The 22,534-nt window shown below is 41.6% G+C and overlaps 1 protein-coding gene across 8 annotated transcripts in view; it reads left to right on the top strand.

Moving 5' to 3' along the window:
• The first annotated feature begins 820 nt into the window (after positions 1 to 820).
• The window catches only part of Marchf8 (membrane associated ring-CH-type finger 8), a 79,861-nt gene continuing 58,147 nt past the window's right edge, over positions 821 to 22,534 (top strand). For 3 of the 8 annotated variants that reach the window (XM_027429213.2, XM_027429215.1, XM_027429206.1), the window contains exon 1: positions 821 to 954. The gene's annotated coding sequence lies outside the window, so the exon portion shown is untranslated. The remainder of the gene's footprint in view (positions 955 to 22,534) is intronic. The other 5 variants (XM_027429211.1, XM_027429208.1, XM_035448532.1 and 2 more) reach the window with 3 other exon arrangements.

Genomic DNA, 22,534 nt, shown 5'->3' with positions numbered 1-22,534 from the left:
AGAATACCACTCTAGAAGTATAATCAGGGAAGAGTTAATGTGGACAAAGGAGAGTCAAATAGTCACTGACAAATACATGTTTGTAAGTCATGAAAATTATTTTATGTTTACGTATCCATACCATATACAATCTATTTCTAGGTTAGGGAGAGCAAAAAGAAACAACAACAACCACAAAACAAAAAAACACAACAAAATCCCTGTTCGTCCATACAAACAAATGTTTTATCGCTTAGTTCCCGGGGCTGCCACTTCCATTTGCTAGCTTCCCGCACCGGAAGGTTTCCCTTCCTCTAGGCCGAGAAGGTGAAGCCGGGCGGAGTCTTAGAGCAGCCTCACCTAGCGCGGCGGGCGTCCTCACCAGCGTCGGGCTTGTCGCCCAGTGGGCCTCCGCCGCCCCACCTCGTCAGCGCCCCGGGTCGCCCCAGCAACGCTTTTGCCTGGGGCGCGACGGGCACGTGACCGGCGCGTCACGTGACCGGTCAGTCGGCGTCCTCTCGCTGGGTGGTGCAGGCTGCGCGCTGACCCAGCGGGCCCGCGGCGTCCGGACTGTGTCATGCAGGAAGCGGGCCGCGGGTGGAGCTCGGCGCCCACCTGAGCTGCTCGCGCCGAGGTGCGGCGTGGCGGGACCGCGCGCGCCCGGCCGCCAGGGGTGTGGCTGCCAGGGGCCGCGACAGGTGGGTGCGCGGTGGTCGCGGCCCCGGGGAGGCCGCGTGCAGCGGGGCGGAGTCCGGTCATCCGATCCGCTGGCGGCCCGAGGCTTCTGGCGCTCTCAGGTGAAGCCTGGCCCGGCCTGGGCTGGGCTGTGAGGGCGCGCACTCAGCGGCCCCTCCTGCCTGTGCCCCTGCTTCAGTTTCCACATCCGAGATGCAAGTGCGGACCCCGGCTCTCTGAGTGCCTGACGTGGCGTCGGCAGAGTCCTGCTCAAGCAGAAGCGCTGGAGAGAAAGCGTAGGTAGGCTGCTTTGCATTTTAATCGCCGCCCTTTTGCTTGTCTCTAAACATCTGTTTTTCTTGGAAGCGACTTGGATTCTTCTCCGTCTGAGTCAAGTTTTTAATAGAGAACTTACTAGGGAGAGTCGTGATGGCTCATCTTCTTGTTCTCACGTTTCTTAAACGCGATGAAACCTCCCTTGAAAAAGAAGAAACGCTCCTCTGAAAGCCCATTTGAGAGAGAGAGAAAAAAAAAAAAAAGAAAAAGAAAAAAAGAAAACCCCTTTCTGTCTCATTGTCTCCTCCACTTAAGGCAACACAGTGGTCACACAGCTGTTAAGATTTATTATGGAGTTGTGTTGTGTTTTGTTATTAATTTGGTGGTGTCGGAAGATAAATGTGGTGTATGCCCCTTTGCATTATTTTTCTTTTTTTTTTTCGATTTTGTGTTATGCAATTAGAGAAATAATTAGTATATAACTTATCTTCTGGAAAAAGCACCAATATTTCTGACCAGTCCCTGGAGAAGCACGCGTGTGTTTATATAGTAGATCTCACACCTGGTCGATTAGTTACTCAAGATGGGAGTGGAATACTTCGTTTAGAATATTCAAATCATTCTGTGAAAAAGAATGTATGAACTACGCTCGTTAAGAGTTATAGACTGATGTGGACACAGTCTTTTACTGAATGTTGGAGATCTGAAACCAGGGAATTTTGAATTTTTGAGAGATTCAGTTTAGGAGGAAAAAACACCCTGTTTGATACAGCGAGTGAAAGTACGTATGTAGAGTACAGGAAGAGGCAATTACCAGGAAAGTTAAAATAAAGAGCAGCATGTACCTCTTGATTCTGGAGATTTTAGTGATAAAATATGTACTGGAATTTGATGTTAGGAGGGGAAAACTGCTGGGCATGGTGGCACACGCCTGTAATCTTGGTACTGGGAGGCTGGAGGCAGAAAACACGGTTTAAAAAGTTTGTCCTTTGTGAGGGGAATTAAAAGTGGTGGTCTGACATTAGTGCAACCAAGTGCAGTCTTTTCCAAGACAGTTCACTTCCTTTGCCTTAAGCTTTCCTTTAAGCTTAGGTAGAATGACTCTTGTTTTGTTGTTGTTTTGATTTGATATTTTAGCTTCTGCTCTCGAGTGTGGAAATTGTGTTCTATGTCACGGCTACAACTAGGACTGTTAGATAAAATACAGGATTCACAGTTAAATATGAATTTCAGGTAAACCCAAAATATGAGGGACATACCTAAACTAAAAACAAATTAATCATGTATTTGAAAACAAGGTTTAACTCTACTTGCTTGCTTTTTGGTGTTGCTAAATCTGACTGCTTTAGCTCCAACATATTTGTCTCATTTAAATTAGCTCTAGGAAAAATTAGCTCAAGGCCTGGACAGGATGCAATTGGTTCTCTTGTTAAGCTTCCCTGTTGGAGGCTACAGATGTGGCTCTGTAGCAGGGAGAGTGCTTAGCACACACGGGGCCTTTGTCCAGGCTCCAGCACCAGAACAAATGAAAAACCAGAACAAAACAATGAAGAATCCTCTTTACTATCAATTGAACCATCTACTTCTTGAAGGACATCACTTCTTCGTGTGTGTTCTGTTTCTTCCTTTTCCTCTACTGAATGGTCTACTTTTTTCTTTTCTTTCTAGGGATTGTACATCAGGTCTCATAGTAGTGGGCCGCAGGTCTACCGTTAAGCCACAGCCCACAGCCAGTCGTTTTTATATGTTTACATTATCTCCCCCCCTTCCATTCTTCCCTTGTGCCCCCAACTACCTCTGAAATACATGGCCTTTTATTCTTTATTATTGCTACACACACACACACACACACACACACACACACACACACACACACACGTCGCACACACATGCTCATTATTGAATACAACTTTTTGAGTCTCGTTAGTGTTGTTTGTATGTATATGTGTTTAAGCCTGACCACATGAGGTTGGAGGATTGGGTAACCTATCAAGGAGCTTGTCCCTGGAGAAGACTGATTTGCCCTCTCTTGGTAGCCATTAATTGCCTGTAGCTCCTCATCCAAAAGTGGAGCCTTGTGAAACTTCATCCACATTGGCATGTCAAAAGGTGTTACCATTGTTCAGGTGTTTAAGAAGCCATGCCGTTGAGGTTTTGTGGCTGCAGCTTCTCTGTCATATACAGAAGACACTGTCTGCAGCAGATATCCTGGCACCCTGGCTGTCCCACTCCTCTGTCTTTCCACCCTCTCTTCTGATACATATATTCCCTGAGCCTTAGTTGTACGGCTTGGATTGTAGATGTATCAAGTAGAGCTGGTCACCCACTGTCAGTGGTTCTCTTTATTTTGCTCAGTTGTAGCCTTCTGTAATGGTTTCTGTTTGCCCTAGAAAGAACCTTCTTTGATGAAGGCTGAGACCTACACTTATTTTTGGGTATGAGGACAAGTATTGGCTGTGCAGTTAGGAATTATGCTGATTCACCAGAGCAGGTTGTCCTTTAGGATCCATGGGCCACACCAGTCAGGGGTAGTTGACTAGGGTTATAATATGAGACTTTTCCCTCCTGTTGGGCTGGCCTTAAGTCCAATTAGATGGTTGTTGGTTACTCTCAGTATATAATTGCCAGTGTCTTAGTTACTTTGCTGTTGCTGTGAAAAGACATCATGACCAAGGCAACTTGTAAAAGAAAGCATTTAATTGGTGGGCATGGCAGCAGGTAGGCAGGCATAGCACTGGAGCAGTAGCTGAGAGCTTAGATTTGATCTACAAGCATGAGGTGGGTGTGGCTGGGGATAGGCATACCAACTGACTAGACCTGGTGTGGGCTTCTGAACCCTCAAAGTCCACTCCCAGTGACACACTGTCCCCAAACACAGCCACACCTCCTAATCCTTCACAAAACAGTTCTATCAACTAGGGACCAAGTGTTCAAATATATGAGCCTATGAGGGCACTCTCATTCAGATCACCACAGCTACTATTGCACTATATTGAGAATGGGGTAGGGATAGTGGGTAGCCCTGTCTTAGTCTGATTTTAATGTATTGTTTTGAGTTTTTCTTCATTTAGGATGATGTTGTTTCTCATTAGTTTTAATTTGAAGTCTATTTTGTCATATTAAGATAGGGACTCTTGGCTTGCTTTCTGGTTCCATTGCTTAGAATATTGTGTTTGTTTGGTTTGTATTTCTGTGATTACAGTATAACCAAAAACAACTTGAGAAGGGTTTATTTCAGCTTACAGCTTAAATTCCATTATGAAGAGAAGTCAAGGCAGGAACTTGGAGGCAGAAACTGAGGCAGATGCCATGGAGCAGTGCTGATTACTGGCTTGCTTTCTGTGGCTTGCTCAGCCTGCTTTATTATAGCATCCACAACCACCTGCCTAGGGATGACACTGCTCACAGTGGGCTGGGCCCTCCCACATCAATTATTAATTAAGAATATGCTCCACAGACTTGCTTATAGGCCAATCTGATGGAACGTTTTTCTCAATAGAGTTTCTCTTCCAAATGACCCTAGCTTGAGTCAAGCTGACAAAAAAACCTAAGCAGTTCAAATATTTTTTCATCCTTTCACTTTAGGGTGACTCCTATCTTTGAAAGTTAGATATTTCTTGTAGACATAGACAGGTGGATTTTGTTTCTTAGCCCATTTAATAAAACTGTCTTTTAATTGGCTTATTGGAGTTATTAATGCTTTAAGTTGTTGTTTTAAAGGTGTTTGTTGATGACTGTCACTTTCGTGGAGGGCTGTTCATTTGTTTTGCTCTTTATGTTCTTAGTCCTCTTTTGTGTTTCAGTAATTATAGTTTCATTTGTTGTCTTTCTGTATTCTTGGCTATACCCAGTCATCTCTTCAGTCCTAAGTATTGCTTCTAGTATATTCTGTAGGGCTAGTTTGTTGGAAATGAATTTCTTTATTACTTTATGTGTATACGTGTTTATGCTTTCATATATGTCTGTGCACCAAGGATGTGCCTGATGCCTGCAGAGGCCAGAAGAGTGCATCATATCCCTTACAATTAGAATTGCAGAGAGATGTGAGCCTCCATGTGAGAGTTGGAAATTGAACTGGAAATTCTGGAAGAGCATCCAGTGCTCTTAACTGCTGAGCCTTCTCTCCCATCTTGGAAATGATTTCATTAAGTCTGTTTATATAATGGAAAGTTTTTCTTTTTCCTTTAACCCTGACAGAAAGCTTTACAGTAGTCTAGGTTGGCATCCATGGTCTTTTAGAACTTGAAGTGCATTGCTCTCGGCTCTGGTGACCTTAAAATTTTTCCATTGAGAAATCAGTTGTTACTCTGATGGGTTTTCCTTCATGTGTGACTTGTGGTTTCTCTCTCTCTCTTTTCCCAGTACACTATCCTTGTTCAGTCTATTAAATAATTTCATTATAATCTGCTGTGGGGAAGTTTCTTTTCTGGTCCTGTGTTGGTTTATTTGAGTGTCTTTCCTTAATTTGGGGAGGTTTTGTTTTGTGGTCTTGTTGAATATCTGGCTTGGATAGTTGACCTGGGAATTTTAGTCTTTTTGAGGTGCCCAGCATTTTTATGTATTCTTTTAATGTTTTGTTTAATTTTTCTTTAAACTTTTTACATTCTTTGATCGAGTATTTCGATTCCTCCACATTTCCAGTCCCAGCAATCTACCTTCTCCTTTACTCCTCCTTCTTCCCCTCCCGTTCTCTAGCTGGGTTACTGAGTTTCATTTCAACTTGTGTCCTCATCAGCGTTTTTATCTCTTTACTGAATTCAGTTTTCAAGTCCTGAATTATCTTTTTCATATGCTTATGTTTCTTGGCCATCATTTTTAAACTTCTTTGAATTCTTTGATGAAGTTTGTGATTGTCCTTTTAAATTCTGTCCTGGAGTTCATCTAGGTAATTCCCATGGGAGAAATGTGTGCATGGGCTGAGCAAGGACGTTATGTCTTGGCCTTCCATATCCTTTGTGTTTTTGTGTTACAGCTGAGGCCTGTAGACGTGTTTCTTTCTTTGTATGTCTGATGTTAGAGTGTAGCCTGATGCAGAAGCTGGCTGACTAGAGCTATACCAGGGACAGCCAGCGCATAGTCTTCTTGTTTGAGCATAGGCAGGAAGAGGCGGTGCATGATCTGTGTGTCTGTGATAGTTTAGGCCTGCTGGTGTGGAGGAGGTTGAGGGGCTGGTCTTCCTGTGTAGCCCAGGCTAGCTCAGACTTAATATCCTTTTTCACAATGAATGTCTTCTTGCTTTAGCTCTCTCAGTGCTGAGTAACAAGTGTACACTGCTATGCCTGATGCACACTGTTAACTTTACTATTACTAGGTTGTGTTTTCATGTAGTTGGACTGTTTCACTTTCCTCTTAGCAGTGTCAGAGAGTTCCTGTTATCTTGTCTGCATGCTCACTGTTAACTATACGAAAATCAATTGTCTAAAGAAGGTTCAGTGTAAGTGTGTCTGAAGAATTCTCACACATCAGCAGGACAGCAGTAAGTATTTGTGCTTTCTGAGTCTGCCGGTGACATGCCAACCTCAACAGTGTGAAGAGAGAGCTCAGCAGAGAAATAAGCAATGGATTTGAATTAATTATCTTTTCAGACAAGACAAGCAAATGGCCAGGAAATACAGAAAAAAAATGCTGAAGGTAATGCAAACAAATTTCATGATGAAGATCTAGAATATAGTCAGAAGTCTAACTTGGCTAGTAATCACAAGACCAAGAGTTCAATCCTTAGTAACCCTTCCCCACTCCCTTTTACAGTGAAATACATCATACCTACTAACATGACTAAACTTTAAAAAAGAGAGATCTAAAGTGTTAGTATAGCTGTGGGGAATTGGAATCTCCATATCTGGTCAGGGTGGAGGGTTGTGTGTGTGGGATTATGAAACAGTTTGGTGGTTTCTCCAGCACTTACATACAGAGATACATTATGGCACTGCAGTTGTACTCCCAGGTAATAAACCCATGAAGAATGTGACTATAACTATGCCACACCTTACACATAAACCTGTGCTATTTAGAATCGCTTAGAAGCAGAAACAACTCGAATTTACCAGCTGATGGAGGGATGACTGGAAACTCAAGGCCAGTCTGCCTGAGTAGTGAAACTTCATCCCGAAGTTGGAAAGTGGGAGAAGATGGTGTGGATACTCAAATCCATATCTCGTTCATGGCTTTCTCTGTTGCTAGGCATTGAGTGTGCTCCAGCTTTCCCGTTTTATAATGGTGTTGCAGTGACCATTCTTGTATGTATGTCTTTAAACATTTGTGTGATTATTTTTACATTATAGCACCCTGAAAATAGGACTGTCTGGTTACAGAGGATTTGTACTGGGTAGTGGCAATTGTTTGCTTTATGTTTAGTGAAGCTGTGCTTCCATTAATGACATGTAGGTACTTTGTACATTGCCTTTTTATTTTGATATTGGAGGACTTGGCCATGTTAAACTCTTAATTACCTTTCCTCTAGAGCTGTGTTTATAGTTCTATTTTTAGTGAAATCAATAATTAACATTTAATCAGTGACCCATTGTTGAATCACAGCCACCTAGGAGTCTGGGACTATATCTCATCTCTTTTAAAATATTATTATCTAATTTTCCCTTTATTCAAATGCAAATTTTAATGTTTTTCCTGATTTTCACCTTGTTTTGTCTTCTGCTTTTCTGGGGAAGCTTTTCATCTTCTCAGACCAAGGAAATCAGAAGATGATGATTTGTTTGGACCTAAGATTTTGAAAAATATCCAAGTTATACTGTGTTGTAATAACAATAGCAACAATTACTTACTTTTATATTGCAAAATCCAACAGAAGTTAGTATTATCTCCTCTATTTGTAGCTATGCCAAGATGGCAGAGGGAGAGTTAGCTGGAGGGCACCACCACTGTCTGTCCTCTATGGAAGGCATTCTAAGCCAGAACTCAAAGTGGCTGTCATCACTTCTCCTACAGTGTAGTAACCAGGATCCAGCCACATAAATCTAACATGGCTGGAAGAGGACTGGAAGATACAATCTTATTGATGGCTCAGGAACACTGAACTGCAGGAATGAGAAACATTGACTCTGGCTGCTCAACTCCTCAGACTGTTTCATTCCTCTTGGGACACACAGAGCACAACAGACTATGTGAAGAAGGCAGACCAGAGTCCTTTCCGGTCATGGCTGTCAGTTCAAAGTACAGGATCTCTGACTTGGAAGAGCCTCTGGGAAATGCCTGAGAATATGAAACACTGCTTCAGTGCTTCATGCTGTTATCCAGGAGGCTGGATGCTTTTATGGGAGGATCTTCATGGTAGTCAGTGCAAAAGTTGACGTTTTAATAACCCTAACCTTGTTTTCAAGTTGAAATAACCTTCTATTTTCTGCCAACAGGCTACTTATTATAAACTTTTAAACTTTATCTTGAGTTGTTAAAGTGTAATTTAAGTATATTCCCAGAAAGGGTAACTTTGACTTGAGATTTTATTGAAGTACAAATCCTTTAGAGAGCTACTAGAAGCCTTGAGTTAAACCATGTTTTGACAGTTGTAAGGATGTTTCAAAACGTATCCAGATAGAATGAATATTGGCTGGGTAGGAAGACGAATGAATGTCATTGGTCACTGTTGGCTATTTTGCCATATCACCTATGACTTGTGTTTGTCAGTGTCTTGTGGGATGATAATCATTGTCTTCCCTCCCTAGGGGTCATTGTGAAAATTAACTGAGTTATTATAGACCTGAGATCTACATATACAGAGCACACACCTTCTGTTGACATTTGACCTAGATATTTATTGTAGTGAATAGTTACAAAATGCAATTTATCACAAAATAGGATATGGTGATATTTTGTTTATGCTATAACGAATAAAGCTTGCTAAAGATCCAAGTGCATAGCTAAGCCACTAATTAGCCATAGAGGCCAGACTGGTGGTGCACACCTTTAATCCCAGCACTCGGAAGACAGGCAGACGGATCTTTGTGAATTTAAGGCCACCCTGGGCGACACAAAGATGATCCTAGCAGTTGGGATCACATGCCTTTAATCCCAGCACTAGGGAAGTGGAGAAAGGGGTGATATGGCTGGGTGGAGAGAGGAATGTAAGGCAGGAGGAGACAGGAGCTCAGAGCAGTGTGAGGATGCAGTCTGAGCAGTCAGTCTGAGCATGCAGTCTGAGGATTGGTAGAGGAAAGAACTCTCTAGTGGCTGGCTGCTCTGTATCTCTGATCCTCCAGCTTTCACCCCTAATATCTGACTTGGAGTTTTTATTATTAAGAACAATTAGAATTTGTGTTACAATGGGATTTTAAAAAAACACACTGAAAACTTTTTTTTAATTTCACCACAAAACTTGAAGAAACTGCACACCTGTTACATAACATTCTACTGTTTGGTACAAATCTGAGGGCAGGACCCAGTATCTTCTGTCTACCTGTGGCTTTCTGAGTGGCTGCTTGATTGCTGGCAGGGTCTTGCTTTTCTTTCTGCATTGTCTACTCAGTAATAAAGGTGAAACTGGCTGTCGGTAGATTGGTCTGCAGCTTCATTCTAGTTCTGCCATTCTGATATTGTCCATCATTGATTCTCTCTCTTAATCTCTGTCCCTCCTTTCCTTCCTCCACCCTCCTCTCACCCCTCTCATTTTTAAACATTTACCTGTGTGTACCTGCCCCCTCTGTGTGTGTGGTTGGGGGATCAGAGGGTAGTTCTCATACCATGTGAGACTTGACGATCAGACTCAGATGCAGGCTGGTGGCAGACACCATTTACTTGCTGAGCCATCTTACTGGTCTTGTCATCCACACTTATTGTATGACATAAAGAGCTAGGTATAACTAGGTATAACACTGTGTGGGAAAAAAGGCTGTCTCACAGCCTAGAGAAGAAAAAGGCTTGGAGTTGGGAGGGATGGATGATGTGAAAGTAATATCACATTCAGATATTCAGAGGGAGGCTCTGTTGAAGAGCACAGTGGACACATTTCTGTTTTTCTTCCTTAGCTGTGCTGGAGCTTAGATCGGGGACCTCAAGCTACAGTAAAGCAACACTCTTCCAGCTGTTCTATACTTACAGCACCATGTTTTGTCGTTTTGTTTGTTTTTTTTTTTCTTTTCTTGAAAGCAGGGTGGAGTTCTGTAGCCTCTTCTGGCCTTAAACTCATGCTTCAGTCTCCCGTTGTGAGGATTGCTGTATATACTACCTTGCTGACTTCTAGTGGGTGAGTTTCTACTGGTTCCTCCTGTTTAGTGTTGAAGTGAGCCACCTTAAGTGGCAGGTATGCCCTAACACAGGACAAAAGTTACATCAGGCAGGCAAATGATATTTTCGAGGTAGGTCAGAGTTATTTATGTCTCATCCAGGGATGGTACTAGAGGACTTTCCCAGCCATCTGGCCTTCAGAGAAAATCATTGCTCAATAAAGGTGTTAAAAAAAAAAGGAGGACCTATTGTGGTGTGATTCACTGGTCATGAGGGCAACTAAGCTATAACAGTGTAGCTGTGTTCTGAGTGCTTTCTTACTTGCATCTGGTTTGGGTGGAAGTTCAGGTTGTGTACTGTTTGTTTCCAGGTTTTGCAGTGCCGCTCCTGTAAGTCTTCTGCCTTTTTGATGATTGTTCTGGGAGCAGCAATGGCCTTTGGTACTTGCCACCTCTTTCCAGATGACCAAAGCTGGGCCTGTGCATATGAGTCCTTCTGTCCTGTTGAGATACTCAGCTCAACTTGTCATCGTTCCGTGGGTCTTTGCCAGCTGTGCACGAGGTGTTTGCCAGCCTGGGCAGTTTTGATAGTTGTTATCTTCTCACTATTGCTGCTAGGAAGCAGCATGTGAAGAAACCCAAGATAATGCCAGGAAAAGGCATGCATACCACTCTACTTCAGTTATAACTTCTTTCCGATGCTTGAGATAGAATTTTGGTACCCAGAGGAACAGTTCCCCTACCTTGTTGCAGCATGTGATTAGAGAGAGAGAGAGAGAGAGAGAGAGAGAGAGAGAGAGAGAGAGAGAGAGAGAGAGAGTATTTACAGGTCCTAAACCTGCATCATCTCCTTCCTGTTGAATTGGAATTGAATCCTGCATGAGAATAACTTTTCCTTGTGTGGGAGCTTCAATGTGCACTGTAGGATGTCAACAGCACCCTTGGCCTCATATTAACTGACAGTAGTACTTACAAAGCAGTGGCAAAGAAAGATCCCCCAAGGCCCGCTGTTCCTGGGTTGAGAGATCACCACTGTTGGAGACCATGGATGTTCTGATGCCTCCCTGCTGGCCCTCTGCTAGAGTAAGGTAATTCTACTCCTGGTCTGGTTGTCGATGTTCCCAGCCTTGCTCACATCCTTCTCTCCCTTGACCACTGTGCTCTGCTAATGAGGTAGAAATTGTACAAGTAGGTGGACTAAGTAGGGGTAGGGCAGAGCTGCTGCTGCACACACAGATGGGCGTGGTTTGGGGGTGGTGGCTAGTGATTAGGCTGTTAAATGTCTCTTGACATGAAAGTGAGCAGATGGAATACTTCACAGAACATAATCAGGTGTGTGTTGCCTTTGTACTGTTCAGAGCCTGCTTTGGGAATTTGGGTTAGGAAAGAGAACTTGGGGGATTGTTTTTCTTAATGTCTTTATTTGAAAGAAGCAAGGAAAAATGAAACTTCTATTTGATTAACTGCCATCTTTAAGGTATCTTTAGTATAATAGATGGAGTTCATTTCTTTGCATGTAAGAAGTGAGGTAGAAGCCTTTGTAAAATGAAGCCGCTGATGTTTACTGGATGTAGCTGGGAAAGGTGTAGGCCTTCAGGTGCTGTGGGAGCAAGATGGGAAAGTGGGGAGGACACCTCTAGGTGAGGAATGTTAGCTTTGTTTTGCATAGGTAGAAGGGGTGGGCAAGTCAGCTCGAATAGATCAGTGGGAGACTAGATCAGATTTTCATACCCCCGTTTATTTTCAGTGATTGTTCCCATTTAGTACTTAAAATCTAGGCTTTAATGAGTTCCTTTTTACTTAAGATCATCCAGAATATCCATTTTGTAAACTTTAACCTCAATATGTTTTTGCATCTTTTCCCCACTTTTAATGGCAGGAGGTTGTATTTTGTGGGTTATACCCTAATTTCCATATTGCTGAACATGTGGATCATTCTAAAGAATTTTACTACTATAAATACTCCTTGTTTAATGTCTTTTGTTTTTGGAGTTTGTGTAGTAGGTGTATGTATGAGTGTATATGTAGTGCATGTTTGTCTGCACTCCTGGAGGCCAGAGGAGGGTGTCAGGTGTCTTTCTCTGTCCTTCCTTGTCTTAACTCCTTTGGGATGGGTCTCCTGGAGAGAATCTGTTAACCAGCAAGGTCCAGCTAGCCTCCTGACCATACCCCAGCAGCTCTGGGGTCACAGGCCATCACCAGCTTTTTATGTGAGTGCTGGGATTCAGACTTACAACGTGTTCTCATCCACTGAGTCATCTCTCCAGCTTCTGTTCTGTATATTGGAGCATGAATTTCAATCCACAGTAGAGATTATTTCTTTAAGAGAGTACAAACTTAATTCATGAAGATATTTTTAAGGCTCTTGATTCATATTGCTGAATGGCCATTCTGAAACTGGCTCCTGTTGAATGGTCATTTTAGGAAGTCTGCCAATGTCAATTTTTAAAAAGGAAACTACTGGTATTATGGGAGAAGATCTCACTGCTTTTGTACTTGTTAGTGAAACTGACTTGTTTGTCTTTTACCTTTTTAAAGTTCATTAGCTTGCTTTATGAATTGGCTATAAATTATCTGTTTCCCATTAATCTGTTAGGTATTAGTGTTTTCAAAACCTTTGTGTACAGGTGGCCCATTTCCACCTCTTCCCCTCCCTCCTTTCTTCTGTTCTCCAGCCTCTTCCATCCTTTTGTCATGCTAGGCATGGAACCCAGGGCTGCTGGCATGCTGTAACTCCCAGACCCCAAAACCTTAAACACATTAAACACATTAAAGGGTAGGGATTTGTTTGAAATATTTTTTTAACTTTTGCAGTTTTGTTTTTTTTGCTGTATGATTTCAAGTTTACAGAGTATAAGAAGTGTACAAGGAACTGTCCCTTCCTAGAGTCCACTTGCTGTATTCTACCTCCTGAGTGTGGATAGGGACGGAGTGGGGAGAAGGAGCAGCTTCTTTTTTTTTCTCTGTATGAATACACAAGCCATTTTCCTGTGTAGTGTTGACCAAGCTCACAGTTGGCGTTGAGAATCTGCAGTTGTCCTCATGGTTCTTTACTGCTCTTCTGGTTTCTCTGTCTACTTTCTAATCAAGAATCATCTTGGATTTAGCTGTTATGTTTTAGTCCCTTGACATGGAATAGTTTCTTAATCTCTCTTTATTCTTGACATCAGTGTCTTTGACGGGGAACTGACCATTTCTTTTCTAGAATATTCATAATTTGTTCTTCTTTGTAGTTGCTTCATGGTTAGAAATAGGGTTTCTGACCCCCACTTTCCCCCAAATAGGCTTCACTGCCAACTAAGTAAGCCAGATCAAGCCAAACTGAAAAAGTAGAACAACAGGTTTATTTGAATAAAGCAACTCCCAGATGGGTTCTCCAGTCCCAGAGATCGAGGCCAGAGAAGCCAGTCACATACCTGGACTAAAGCAGGGAGATTATATATGTTGTAGGTGGGGGGTGATGACAGTGTCCACCCCAAGCTGGATTTGTTCCCGAGTAAGGTCAAAATCGAGCACTTTTAGGCAGGTACTTGGGTCGATAGCAACTTCGGGGAGGAAGAGGAACTGGGCTTTTTGGTGCCTTCCATTTGTTTTGAGATTATGAGTGGGTGAGGTTTGGAGAGACAGGAATGGGGCTTTCCATATCATGTGGGGGCTGTGGGCTGGAGGTTCCCTCTGAGCCTTAGATTTAGTCTTTTTTATTCTAGACAACAATAAAACCTCCAAATACTTCTGTTTTCCACAGTATAATGTAATAGGGGCCATGTGTCAGTTTGTTATATACACAGCTAGACACTGCTTTTCTCTTTAAGTTAGTTCAACTCTTCTGTTCCTCAGCAGACTTTTGCCCACTAGTTTTAGGTTTGAATTGTGGTTTTTCAAATCCAGACTTCTTTCTGCATAAATTGTCTTCTATTGTGAGGAAGAGCTTTCCTTCCTGACACCTCCTGTTTGTTTATTCATTCAGTTATTTATTTGAATGATAAATATGTATACTTATTTGGTAACAAATAGCTACTCTAGTTTATGTGTTTGCTTGTGTACATATTTTTGTCTATGAATCTTCATTTGTTAGTGTTGCTATAATAAAATGTAAGACTGGGTAATTTATAAATAATAAGAATATTTAGGAATATTATTTTTTCAAATGGGTGTGGTACTGCATACATTTAATTGTAGCAGTTAAGGCAGATAGAGCTCTATGAGTTTGATACCAGCCTGGTCCACATAGCAAGGTCTTGACCAGCCAAAGCTACTTAGAGAATCAATGGATTGTGTGTTAGTCTGCTTTTCACACTCTTGGTCCTGTTCCCTTCATCAGTTTGTTTATCCTTGTGTTCTCATGGTAGGCCTCCCTCTCTTTGTCCCCTTTCTCTTCTCCTTCTCTAAGTCCGTGCTCACTTTTTCTCTTCTCTGTCCCCATCTATCATGTTTCATCTGAGATATGGTTGTACTGTATTGTTTAGGCTATCTTCCAACTCCTGGGCTCAAATGATTCTTAATCTCAGCCTCTTGAGCTGAGACACAGGCACTAACCACCTCACTGTGCTTGGCTTGATTACTCGAGGTCATATAATATGTCCTTTAACTTAGACTTTTTCAGTATTGTTTTAGCTGTTCTAGGTCTTTTGTGTTTTCATATAAATTTTAGAACCAATGGCCAATATCTGTAAAAGCACCTGGTAATGGCTGGAATTATGATTTGGGCAGAATCAACATTATTAATATAGTATATGTCTTCAAATTGATTTAAATGTTTAATTTCTCTTTGTTTTGAATTTCCATTAAATGGGATATGCATATGTTTTCTTAAGTTTATTCTACTGAATATTCTACTTGAGGACGTTTTAAGAAAAAAAGTTTTAAGATTTCCCTGAGTCCAGGGAAAGGGCTCAGAGGTTAAGAGGACTTGTTGCTCTTCTGGAGAATCTGTGTGAGTTCCCAGAACCCACAGTGAGCAACTTACTACCACACATCACTTTAGTTTCAGGGGATCTGATTCTTTCTTTTGGTCTCAATTGGCACCCCCCCAAACACACAGACACACACACACACACACACACACACACACACACACACACACACACCCACCCACCCTACCTACCTATTACTAAATCTGAAAAGGTGGTAATTTGTTTTATTGCTAGTAAATAAGAATGAAATTGAGTTTTGTTCATTTCAACCCATTCTATGAGCTTGCTAAACTGATTTAAATGCATCTTTCTAGACCAACTTAGAGCTCTTAGATACATTTTTGTAGATTCTTTGAGAATTTCATGCAACATATATTGATCACATTCCCCTTTTACTCCACCTATGTCTATATTTCTTTTGTTAATAGTTAAGTAGTTTGTGACTAGAAAGTTTTAAGTCTTTTTCTTTTTTTCTCTTTCTCTCTCTTGAGACTGAGGTAGAGATGGCTGTGGAACTGAGGGCCTCATATGTTTTTGTCAAAGGGTCTGCCACTGAGCTGTATCCCCAGCCTTTCCCCTCCTTTTCTATGCCTTATATTTCCTTTCTCCCATGTACTACATTGCTGAGACTTTGGTATAATGTTGAGTAGAATTGGTGAGAAGTGGGCATCTTTGTCTTTATTGCTGGTCTTTTGGGCAGAGACCTCCCTCCCTCCCTCCCTCCCTCCCTCCCTCCCTCCCTCCCTCCCTCCTTCCCTCCCTCTCTCCCTCCCTCCTTCTCCATCTTCTCCTCCTCCTCCTTTGTTGGAGTTTGTGCATGCTGTGTAAACACTTCACTACTAAATTATACCTCCAGCCCTACTGTAGGTTAGTTAAGTTTATATAATTAAGGACATTCTGTAGTGCAATGAAATTTGATTGTTTGACAAGAATGGGTGTTGAACTTTGTCAAAAGCTATTGGGTATGTATGTATGTATTATTTGGTTCTAAGTGATACTGACTTCTAGGTGGTAATCCAGTTTTTTTTTCTTTTACTCTTGAGATAAACCCTGTATGATCATGATATATTACCATTTTATAAAAATCCCTAACACTCAAAGAGAGACTGGGCTTAAGCTTCTTGAGACCCCCCTCCACTTTGCAGAGAGCCTTTTTCTCTGTGTGTCTTGCTGTGTGCATTTCCTCACCCCTAGTATGTTTTGTTTGTTTGTTGCCTTTGATTATTTGCAGAAAAGCTTCTGATTTTTTTTTTTTTTAGTTTTGAATGTTTACTTGTGTGTGTGTGTGTGTGTGTGTGTGTGGTGGGGGATAGCTATGTGCACTTGTGCCTAGCACATGTGTGTAGAAGAGGAAAGCTTGCAGGAGCTAGGTCTCTTTCCCACCTTAGGGTTCTAGAGATGAGACTCAGGTTGTCAGGCTTGTGGCAAGTCTCTTTACCCCCAAGCCATCTCTTCCAGTTTTGATTCCTCTACTATCTTGATACTGTTTTAAAAATAGTATTGTATTGAGAACTCAAGGTCATCTGCAACATTTTTGATCATTGGAAAGTTTGGTTGGAGACAATGGCGCAGAATGCAGGAACTTATCAAACTTAGTGTTCCTGAGTGTGAGAAAGGATCTCTCTTATATGGTGTACTGTTTGGAAGTATGACTGGAGAAAATGGGACATAGGAGATCATTATCAGAAAGACAAATTCTTCCTGTAAAGAAACTGGCTTTGTTAGGTAAACCGATGGAATACGGCTGGTCTGTGTGACAAAAGGCAGAGCTGCATACATTGTGAGCAGTTCTGACACTCACCAGGAACAACACTGTGACAAGTATGAACCTGGCCTATGTGATTAGACAAGGTAGATGGTTTAGTAGACTGAGTGTGTAAAAGCAGTGACTGATGATTTCTGTGACCTTTGAGGCTGTAACAAACAGGAGGATGGTGATTTGCTTAGCACCACTTTGATACTGCATTAACACATACTGGAAAAACATGACATTACTTGGAAAGAAGGCAAGGTACTGGGAGACGGATAATTCCTCATATATTTGTAGTGAGAACAGAAACATGAAGCCTTCTATACCTCGGTCTTGTTAACTATAGCTCAATATAAAATCCTCAGTAAGACTCTAGTTTGGAAGAATTTCAAAAGCCTTATAATAATGGCAGTAGTTGCTCCCCTTAGCTAGGCATGCTCTCACCATCTGCGATAGCCAGCCAGCTCATGGCCATTGCCCATTGTAAATGACCAACTAAGAAGGGCTCTTCAACAATCCCTGCCCAGCCTCCCCCAATTCAGTCACCACCACAGCCTCCATGTTATATACCCTGTCCATGTTTTATAGTTTTCTTGAATTTTTTTTGAAGTTTTGGTAATAGGTTTATATAAACCTTATAAACTGAGTTGAGCATTGTTTCATCCATGTATTCTTGGATGTTTAGAAGCCTCTGGATTTTGAATTTTCTGTTTGCAGATGAGTGTGCTGACCTGTCTGCTTAAAGCCATGTGGCTATTCAGATCTTAATTTTCATCTTTTCATTGTCAGCTGTGGTGGGTGTTGTGTTGCTTACTCGCACTGTGTGAGGTATGTCTTTTATTCCATTGTAATACGAATTTTAATTGTTCTTAATAATAGAAACTAGGAGTCAGCTATCAAGGGGTGAAAGCTGAAGGATCAGAGAAGCAGTGCAGCGAGCCACTAGAGTTCTTACCTCTACCAATGCTCAGACCAAGGCGGGGTGATCCTGTCTTCAGACTGCCTCCTCAGACTGCCTGCTCAGACTGCATTGAGCTCCTACCTCCTCCTGCCTTATCTTCTTCTCTCCTCCCAGCCATGTTGCCTCCTGTCTCCACCTCCTTAGTGCTGGGATTAAAGGCGAGTGACTCCAAAGTACTGAGAGTAAAGGTGTGTGCTACCACAGCCTGGACTCTATGGCCAGCTAGTGTGGCTAGCTCTATACTCTGATCTTCAGGCAAGCTTTGTTAGATCATAAACAAAATATTGCCACATTCCAGCCTCTTAACTTTTGACATGTTAACAGTCAAAATACGTCTCTTGTAGATATGATATAGTTAGGTCTTTTTTCTCCCTCCAGTCTCCTAGTTGTTTGTCTACTGCTTAATTGGAACATTTATGTAGTCTCTATATTTAATGTACTTAATGATTATTACACAGATGATTCAGTTTTTTTGAGGATTAGTATCTGCAAAAACAAAACCAAAACAAAGAAGATTGGTTGGTAACCCTGCGCCAGTATTTTTGAAGTCCTTTTGTTATCTGTGTTCCCAGATGAAGTCGAATAAAAGCCACTTTCCGACTTCCCACCTCAGTTCTTACTCCGCAAAGAGTAGCCTTCCCTCTACGCCGTGATGTAGTGTTCCCAGTTTATACCTGCCTCTATTTTTCTTTGAGATAGTGTCTCACAATACAGCCTAGGTGACCTTGTGAGGCTTGTGATCCTTCCACTTCAACTTCCTGGCTGCTGGGGTTGCAGGCATGGCCACCACACCTGGCCTACAGTGTGTACCTTTTTTGGTAGTGACTTGCTGTTCAGAATGACTCCCAGCTTTAGTGTAGAGGTCTGCTATAGTGTTCCTGAGTGAAAGAAGATGTGATGTGCCTTGTGGAAAAATATTTCTATAAATGGAGAAAGAAAGAAAAACTAGGAGATAAACAGAAAAATAATAAATTATATCTCACTATTCACAGAAGTTATGCTTCTGGTTACACCTTATATGCTCACTATTTTCTGTTTTCTTTATAATATTTCTCATTGTATTACTTCTTTATATAATTAAATATTTTGATTATGTAATTTATATAAATAGATAGCTTAGTTATATAATATGACCAGCATATAATACATAGTTAATAAATCAGTTATATAATTAAATATTAGAATATTTCTCTTTATATTACTGTTATTTTATATTCTCTCTTTGTCTTCTTCTTGGCCTCTCTTATTCCTCAGTGGAGTGCGTGTGTGTGTGTGTGTGTGTGTGTGTGTGTGTGTGTGTGTGTGTGTGTGTTTCTGGGCAGTAATATCTTTACTTCATCTTCATTCTTAAAGAGTAATCTTGAAGCTAGGTGGTGGTGGCACATGCCTTTAATCCTAGCACTTGGGAGGCAGAGGCAGGCAAATCTCTGTGAGTTTGAGGTCAGCCTCATCAACAGATCTGGTTCCAGGACAACAGGCTCCAAAAGCTACAAAGAAACCCTGTCTCAAAAAAAAAAAAAAGAGTAATTTTGATGGATATACAATGCTGTTTGACATCTCATTTTGTGTGTACACTGAGGATAGCACCATGCTGTCACCAGGCTTTTCATACTGCTCGTGGATCCAATTGTAGTGATCACCTGTCTTTCTGGCGATTTTTGTTTTAATTTTGGTTTTTCAAGACAGGGTTTCTCTGTGTTGCCTTGGAGCCTGTCCTTTCTTTGTGTTTATTTTGAAATTTATTACAGCATGTGTAAAGTTCCTTGTATTTATACTGCTTTGTGTGTATAGTGATTCATTAATCTAGATTGAAATCTTTCATTTGTTTTTATTTTTAAAATTAAAAATCTTATTGTATGTATATGAGTATTTTACCAGCATGTATATTTGTGCACCATTTGAATGCTTGGTGCCCATGGAGGCTAGAAGAAGGCATTGGATCCTCTGGGGCTGGAGTTACAGATGGTTGCTAGCTGCCTTTTCCAGGAATTGAACCTGGTTCTTTGGAAAAGCAACCAGTGTTCTCTACTGCTGGGCTAGCTTTCTAGCCCCTTAGATTTTTTTGGAAAATGCTCACCTTTTATCTCCTCATATGTAACTTAAGTTCTCTGTTTCCTCTGGGACCCAAATAGTCTTCAGGTAGGCCATGCTATTTTATTCTTGTCTGCTTATCTCTCTCTAATAATTTTCATTTCCTAATGATTAAAAAATTCATCTGTGGCATAAATTTAGTCGACTTTTAGCTATGTTTAATCTGCTGTTTTATTCGTTTGGCTTTGTTGTAATCATTCTTACTAATTTCTAGAACTAGTGTTTTATTCACTTTAAAAATTATTTTTATTTTGTGTGTGTTCATGTATGCCACATCACATATGTGGAGGTCAGAGGACACCCTGTGGGAGTCAGTTCTCTCCTTCCGTCCCTGTGGATTTGGGGAATGGAACTCCAATCATTAGGCTTGGTGTCAGGTACCTTAACTTACTGGTATCTATTCTTTTTCAAGCTGCCTGTTTTTGTTGTTTCTCATTTAATAGTTCCTTTTAATGTAAATGTTTAATATCTCTGAGAATTGTATGTTCTGAGAAAAGGGCAAGAATGGTGTATGTAGTTTGTGTTTCGAATGACCCTTCTCATAGAGATCTCTCTTTCAATGTGGTAGCTTTTATGGTCGCCCCCCACCCTCCCAGACTTAATCTATAATCATCTAAATGACTTCAAATAGAGACTATTTGAATTCTGCCAGAAAGTCAAGAGCACTTTTGTTATGGGTAAAATTAACCACTTAGCAGAGTTCTAGTCCTGGAGTTTGTCATGTTCTTCCCATGGCCTCCTGAGCAAGGCCACCCTTAAGTACTTATTGTCACATTTACCAGTTATCTTTTTAATTCTAACTTCACCTTAACCCTCAAGGCTTTTGAGCTGCTCCTCCTTGCCAGTTCCTCCTTTTGTTGGAGTTCTGTGATTAAAAACTACCTGACCCTGGCTTCCCTGCCAACTTGGAATTCAGTACTCATGCTATCTGTAAGTCAGTACCTGGCTGCGGTGACTTTTCAGCTTTAAAATTCAGTGTTCTGGGTTCTCCTTCACACTTTCCTATGTGGTTTTATGTACTGTATTTGTGGAAAGGGTTAGGGATAAACACATCTTCAATTTACCATTTCTTGAAGAAGTTTCGTATTGTTTTTTAAATTCTGAATTAACTGCTAGTGATATCAGAGATGACGGTTGCCCTATTTTACAAATTAGGTATCATGCCTGTGGAACCAGTTCATAGAAATAAATGGCTCATTAGTGTTATTTCAGTTCTCCAGACAAGAATGACATTATGACTGATAATAGAACTTATTAGTTTTGAATTTAAATTCAGATTAGCTGAATCAGACTGTGTCTTAACAGTTCCTGGCTAAGTGTTCAAAGTACAGTGCACTGTAATACTCAGGTGATGGTCAGTGGAGGCAGATTACCTAACATGTAGAAAAAACAAGGCTGGGTCATAGCTGCTGTGACCAGGAAGTCCTCCTGTCAGCAGCTTCAGGGTTAACACTGTGGAGCCTAGCCTGGCGAGCTGTGAATTCTGTGCCACAGCCTAGAACAGATGAGGAATATCCAAGAAACCTTGCCCATTGCAGGTGTATTGGCATACAATACATTGGTGTTGTGGTAAAACCACTTGTGAATCTCACAACTCCGTGGATGGCTACACCAGCTTCTGTGCTGCAAGGTAACTTTAAACAATTACCCAGTATCCCTCCCTCCAGAGCTCAGATAACATCACAGAAGAGGGGCAGTAAGGAAAGCAGAAGATGGAGAGAAGCGTGGTGGCCATTGCACTGGCACACTCACTGCAGTTGTACAAGACCAACACAGGGTCGAGCCTGCAACATTCCATCATGAATGAGAGGATCAGGAGGTCCACACCTCCCTGGTCAGAGACTGTTGGCCGTAGATGGTTGGAGGAGTCATTTCCTGCAGTGGCATAGCCACTGGTAAGCTGCCCAGCAAATAACATCTTACTCGTGTTGGGGTAAGAAATAGCAATTAAACTCAGTAGGCCACACACAAAGAAAACCTGAAAGTAGAAAGGCTTTTGTTGAGAAGGGTTTCAGTGGCAGACAGGGGAGATAAGACAGGGAATGGGGAATAATTTTTTAAAAAAACTATTCATCTGGGCCTTTGCTCCAAATCATGGGGAAGAAAATACTTTTGGAATCAATACTGGGCATTTCAGCTTGACATGCAGCCTGAGAAGAGGATGGACAGGCAGCCTCAGGACTCACTACTTTCCTGCCAGTTCAGGACTGCAGCTTCAGAAGCACCAAGAAAAGCTCACAATGCTGCAGAACTGCTTAGAGTGCTAGTGGTTTCCTGCGACATCAAAGAGCTTTTCAGTTAAGAGCAGCTATGAGTTTGGCTACATGATGAAATCTTTACAGGTTCTCATTTGTTGTTTCCAGCAGATCAGAATTCTGTTATAGTCCAGATCTTTTCTTCCATCAATTTATAGCATGAGATACTTCATGAAGAGTTGCAGCCCTGTAGTAGAAGGTCTTCAAGAGGTTGCTGATTGGTTGGATTTGCACAGGGTACAGGCTGTTATTGTGCCAGGCAGACTCGAATTCACTGCTGATGGGAATGGCATTGTTTGGGATGAAGGTTTTGTCTTTGAAATAGATTTTGCTATGTTGTACAGGCTGACCAGGAACTTGTGATATTCCTGCCTCAGGTTCCCAAATGGTGGGTTTATAGGCTTATCCCACTGTGTTAACACGAGTGGTGTTTTGAGAACAGTTGTTGATGCCAAGTGTCG

This window comes from Cricetulus griseus, chromosome 8 (genome assembly GCF_003668045.3).
Source record: "Cricetulus griseus strain 17A/GY chromosome 8, alternate assembly CriGri-PICRH-1.0, whole genome shotgun sequence".
NCBI lineage: Eukaryota > Metazoa > Chordata > Mammalia > Rodentia > Cricetidae > Cricetulus > Cricetulus griseus.
This window is presented reverse-complemented; position numbering and strand designations above follow the sequence as displayed.